Source organism: Chrysoperla carnea, chromosome 1 (assembly GCF_905475395.1).
Source record: "Chrysoperla carnea chromosome 1, inChrCarn1.1, whole genome shotgun sequence".
Classification (NCBI taxonomy): domain Eukaryota; kingdom Metazoa; phylum Arthropoda; class Insecta; order Neuroptera; family Chrysopidae; genus Chrysoperla; species Chrysoperla carnea.
In genome coordinates, this window is record NC_058337.1 from 139473585 (window position 1) to 139480000 (window position 6416).

Below are 6416 nucleotides of genomic sequence, written 5' to 3' on the forward strand. Positions count from 1 at the left end.
ATATTCCAAAAACATCGATTTAGAGCCAAGCCAGAAATCGAGAGCCGTTTCATCAACAACATTAAAAGACGAACATGTTAACGAAGCAATATTGGAATTAAAGGAACAGCACAATTGGCGAAATAAAAATAAATCAACAAAAAAATCTAAATATGTAAAAGCATGCCCACAGTTTGATTCATCAAATATTGGGAAATACACTTCCTTGCCTTTAATACTTAACGGTAATAATTGCAAAATTGTACGTGATGGATCAAAATTAATCAATGTCGAAAATACTTGTGCATTTGATAGTGTCTGTCAGATTTTGGCAATGGCTGCATGCAATAGCCCAAGCTACCAAAAAATTGTAGAAGAAGGTAGAGCAGGCATGCATACATGCATACAAACATTGGTAAAAAAAGGTCTATGCGCACAATTTTATAAAGAGCGTGCAAAAATATTGCTAAATATTTCACAATTAGTCCACCATATTACACAAAATATCATTACGCTTCAAGCTGAATGCAACATCGCAAACTTGATAACTGAATTGTTCTACTCTCTACCAAGTCGAACATGTGAATGTAAATGTTCAAAATGTGGTACTCGCACATTCCAAACTAACGTATTTATAAGCATTAATTATAGTCCATTACTTTCCAATGGAATAAAATCCTTAGAAGAAGCAGTATCGATGGGTAAATATAATACCCCAAACTGTTGTGAATTATCACAATTACAAAATGTTAAGTACGGACCGCATTTATTTTTCGAAGTTGACATTGGTAGGAATGTAAAAGAAGCCCTAAGTAATGTTCCAAAATTTGTAACCATAGGTGGTGCTCAATATAACCTAGCTGGAGTTATTGAGTATAAAGGCTCTATTAGTGTGAATTCTGTTGGGCATTACATTGGCTATTATTGGACTGGAAACGTATGGCTTAAATATGATGATATTTCCCGAATCAAAAACATACCGCAAGTCGATGACTCCCATGAAGTTAATATTCATATTTGTGTATATACAATTTAAAATATATATCGAAGCATACACCCCAATTAACCTCCAATTAGATATCCTCAATAAATCAAACGACTACAATCCCATGCTAAAAATTGCGGATAAAATATTTCGGTAAGACTTTTGTCTAATTAACTTTGAATACTTATGAAGATCTATTATCCATCAACATCGGCAATTTCTAGCGCTAGGGCGAGATACCAAGAAGTGTATAATTCATATTATCAACTGTACTCACCTGTACCTCACAAAACTGACGCTATTAGAGTTACATGAAACTAACTTTACCATAAAGGAGCTTTTTTTCAACATGATTTCTGGTAGGTCATTTTACCCGGAAAAGCATTTTGACATGGGTTGAAAGTCTAAAACGGAAAAATTAGATATTTTATGCTTAAACATCAATCAATATTAAAGCATTTTTCACAATATCATCAGAGCTATCTTTTAACTATCGTATTTTGATAGAATGTGATTTTCCTAATTAAACTTAAAATTAAAGTTAATACATTTATAAATTTAAGGTAAATAATAAATTGCCTAATAGTAGAGTGAAATTACGCCTTGTGTATGGATTAAAAGTTCGAGCAGTGAAACTTTGGGGTTTTTCTTTTCACATCAAAATAAGTATTTTTTGAAATTTTTTACTTTCCCGGAGTGGTGCAACATGTTTAAAAAACAAAATGGCGTCAAAAATGAAATTTTTTTCAGAAATTTTATCATCTTTATTTTATATTCGCAAAAGGAGACATCGGTGCATATCCAAATTTGGTAGGTTTGTAGTCCATGTTAAGAACTACTCCTCATAATTTTTTGGTGGGGTTTCGTCCCTTCCCCTCCCAGTTATATATATATGTATAAATACATATGGTAAAACAGTTCATTTGACTATAACTTGAAAAATATTCGATTGATTTTAATGAAACTAATACCAATAGTAGGTTTTATTACTTACAACTTTCGTTTAAAATTTTAGCGAAATCCGTTAAATAGTTCGGCCAAAATTTCCAATTTAGGGAATTGTTTAAAATGGCTGCCATTTTATGCCATTTTGTCCTACGAGGTTAAATTTTTTTTTAAATTGTAGCATTTTTTATTATCTTTCGATTTTATAATAAGTGGCTTACCCGTAAAATGACTCCTTGATCCATATTTTTGCGAAAAACGGAAAATTTAACACTTTATGGAAATAATTGTTTGGGGGGTGTATGGACGGGGTTTGGGGGGTGTTTTTTGCTTTGGCATGAGAAAACTATTTTTAAAAGAGGTCTATATGGTTTAAAGCAAAATTTTTAAGTTTTAACCCCCGTGCTGTAGGGGGAAGGGGTGTATGAAATAAATGTATCTTAAAAGATTTTAAAAAGAGGTCAAAATAGTTTAAAATGCTAAAGTAACCCAAAATTTTAGATGTTTTTAATAATATAGTACTTTTTACAACATCCACCCCTTCCCCTCCCGCTTTCATATTTTTTGCAAATTCAAAATTTTTATGACGTATAAAGGGGTTTTTGGGGTCGCTGATCTCGAACTTTTGGCCCAAATAAGTACATCCCCTAAAAATATTACAATTGTTTTTGATAATCTATTGCAAAATTCGAGATCAGCGACTCCAACAACCCCTTTATACGTCATAAAAATTTTGAATTTGCAAAAAATATGAAAGCGGGAGGGGAAGGGGTGGATGTTGTAAAAAGTACTATATTAATAAAAACATCTAAAATTTTGGGTTACTTTAGCATTTTTTGGGTTACTTTAGCATTTTGACCTCTTTTTAAAATCTTTTAAGATACATTTATTTCATACACCCCTTCCCCCTACAGCACGGGGGTTAAAACTTAAAAATTTTGCTTTAAACCATATAGACCTCTTTTAAAAATAGTTTTCTCATGCCAAAGCAAAAAACACCCCCCAAACCCCGTCCATACACCCCCCAAACAATTATTTCCATAAAGTGTTAAATTTTCCGTTTTTCGCAAAAATATGGATCAAGGAGTCATTTTACGGGTAAGCCACTTATTATAAAATCGAAAGATAATAAAAAATGCTACAATTTAAAAAAAAATTTAACCTCGTAGGACAAAATGGCATAAAATGGCAGCCATTTTAAACAATTCCCTAAATTGGAAATTTTGGCCGAACTATTTAACGGATTTCGCTAAAATTTTAAACGAAAGTTGTAAGTAATAAAACCTACTATTGGTATTAGTTTCATTAAAATCAATCGAATATTTTTCAAGTTATAGTCAAATGAACTGTTTTACCATATGTATTTATACATATATATATAACTGGGAGGGGAAGGGACGAAACCCCACCAAAAAATTATGAGGAGTAGTTCTTAACATGGACTACAAACCTACCAAATTTGGATATGCACCGATGTCTCCTTTTGCGAATATAAAATAAAAATGATAAAATTTCTGAAAAAAATTTCATTTTTGACGCCATTTTGTTTTTTAAACGTGTTGCACCACTCCGGGAAAGTAAAAAATTTCAAAAAATACTTATTTTGATGTGAAAAGAAAAACCCCAAAGTTTCGCTGCTCGAACTTTTAATCCATATAACAGCCTTTTTTTGCTTAGATTTACTCCAGTATAATAGAAGAAATATACATTGCATATGTATGTGCGAACCAATTAAAATTATGTTTGTATTAACAATGTACACGTATTGACACACACAGGCATTTGTTATATAGGTGTACAACTACAGAGAAAAATAATACATGAACAATATCAATTTATATTTATATACAATACATACAAACAAAAATTTTATTTTTGGCTGCCATTTCTGTATTTTTTCGAATTTTTCAATTTTCTCAACGGCACATTGCAGCACAACTCTAGCACAATCTAGCACAGTTTTTCTTTTTTTTAAATTCGAAAATTCCCCTGCTAAGTTCCTGCTAACGAAAAAAACTATTTTTGGCTCCCATTTCTGTATTTTTCCGAATTTTCCAATTTTCTCGACGGCACATTGCAGCACAACTCTAGCACAATATAGCACAACTTTTCTTTTTTTTAAATTCGAAAATTTCCCTGCTGAGGTAAAATTTAATTTTTGGCCGCCATTTCTCTATTTTTTTGAATTTTCGAATTTTCTCGACGGCACATTGTAGCACAACTCTAGCACAATATAGCACAACTTTTCTTTTTTTTAAATTCGAAAATTCCCCTGCTAAGTTCCTACACATCGATTTGGCATCTCAAAACATTAATATCAAAGAGTATAAGATAGAGAAGAAGCAGTCTATAAGAGCTATTGTAAAATCGTATTATACGAGTTTCAGCGCCTCTATCAAGTAAGACTTTCAAACTTAATAGTAAATAGTCACCCTGGCAAGATAATCAAACTTAATAATCGCCCTGCAAAGGAGTATAGGAAACATAAATGTTGATCGCCACAGACTCCAGATGTCACTTACAATTATATTTCTGCATCTCCTCTATCCTATATTTTTTGGTTAAGATATGATAAAAATCTTTGAATAAATAAAAGGATAATAAATGAGAGAGATTAATGCGCATGTCTTAATATACAATATAATATCCTGTCGCGTATTTACAACATAATAATTTCCATTTAGTAATTAAACTGTTCTAACCTGTGATACATGTCTACTTTAAAGTATTCCTAGCAAATAAAACAATATCTAATCATTTTTTAGTACTTTAACACAGAATTAATTAAACAAATACTGGCTATTGAAGCAACTGACTTCCGTCGATTCGGTCATGCGCATTGAATACCATGCTCTGTTATTGCATTTCTCTGTCGGCTGTTTGAATATTGTATTGTCGTTTTGCTAACCTTCTCTGTGAAGAAAAAATGTACATACGTGATATACGTTGGACCATTCGTTGTGTGCGTAGTCATAGTAGAGACAATAAAATCGAAGCCAACGCTTCTAGTGAAAACTTTTGGCGATAAAAGGAGGCTGTTATGACTAATTTGCAATTCTTTACATGTTAATGTCATAGAAATGTCAAATGAAAATTATTGAAAAACACTAATTAATCAAATTTAATGCATTAAAAATTGTGATAAGAAATCAAATTGCACAAATATTATTTTTTAAATGTAAATTATCATAGTTATTTATTTAAATTTGTGAGACAATAATATTAAATTTTCAATGTAAGTCATAAATGCTATCCATACAATTATATATGCATCCATACAATTATATAATTAAAGTAATGTATCGTTATCATGGAAACGTCGCCTATAAAACTCACGCACGGTGCGAGTAAAATATATGATCTAAGATAAAAATATTTATTTCGATTTTCGAGCCGAAAAAAATTATCTTTCTATCATATAGTTAAAAAAAAAAAAAACTACATCTCTGATATTCATCAAAACTAATAATTAATATTTCCAAATAAATGTTCATCATCATCACTAAAAAATTAAATTTAATATACCATGTTGAAATATTGATAAAAAACAAAAACAACACATTACGAGGACTCTTGTTTTTTTTTTTTTTTTTTAATAAACAACCATTAAAGAGTACCACTACTATGGTTTTAGAAAAAAGTGTGTTTTTGTGTTTGGAGTTTATTATTTCATATGTGCTGTATACAATAATAATAAAAAATGGAATGCTTTAAGCAACTACTTCTATATACTGTCAAAATAATGAATATTCAACTGCATCCGGTGAAATTAAAAGTTCCCTTCTTTCTGACAATAAATTGTGATCCAGTCAAACTTAGTAATATTTTTAAGTAAAACTAATTCTGGTTTTCTGACGTATGAACTTTTGATAAATTCACAATAGGGAATATTCATGAAAAATAAATTTGGTTCAAATTTTTTTTTTTTTTTTTGTAACTTTATTGGCTGTACAATTCAACTAAACCATTATTTATTATTTATTTTTTATATTTTTAATTACTTAAAATTAATTAATAAAAGCACAAATTCAGTGAGAGAAATTCAAATTTCTAAAACAGAACTTCAAATTTTAAAACGGACTTGGCCTCATAGTATGTGGCTTGTCAGATTTGTTGACATACAGTATGGTATTAATTACTAATGCTGTATGGTTTCTCATTGAGTTATATTATTCTTTGGCTTTTTATTAGAAAACTTAATAATAACGTGTGTAAATTCTGTGTTGTAAATTCATTTGTTTAAAGTGTAAATTCTACATTGAACTGTCACCAATTGACAGTTCACATGTTAATACGTTATCAACAGAGAACGCGCCAAAATGACTGCGTTTAAACATCTCAAAATTATTCTCTATTTTAAATATTTTTTTACAATTAATTGCAGCATTTTTAAACAGTATTTATATTTTTTACTATGTTATAACGGTGTAAACAACGAATTAATAATTTACAAAAATTCATGAATATTCCCTTGTATCGAATTCAAATACGGTGTAAAATTATTTTG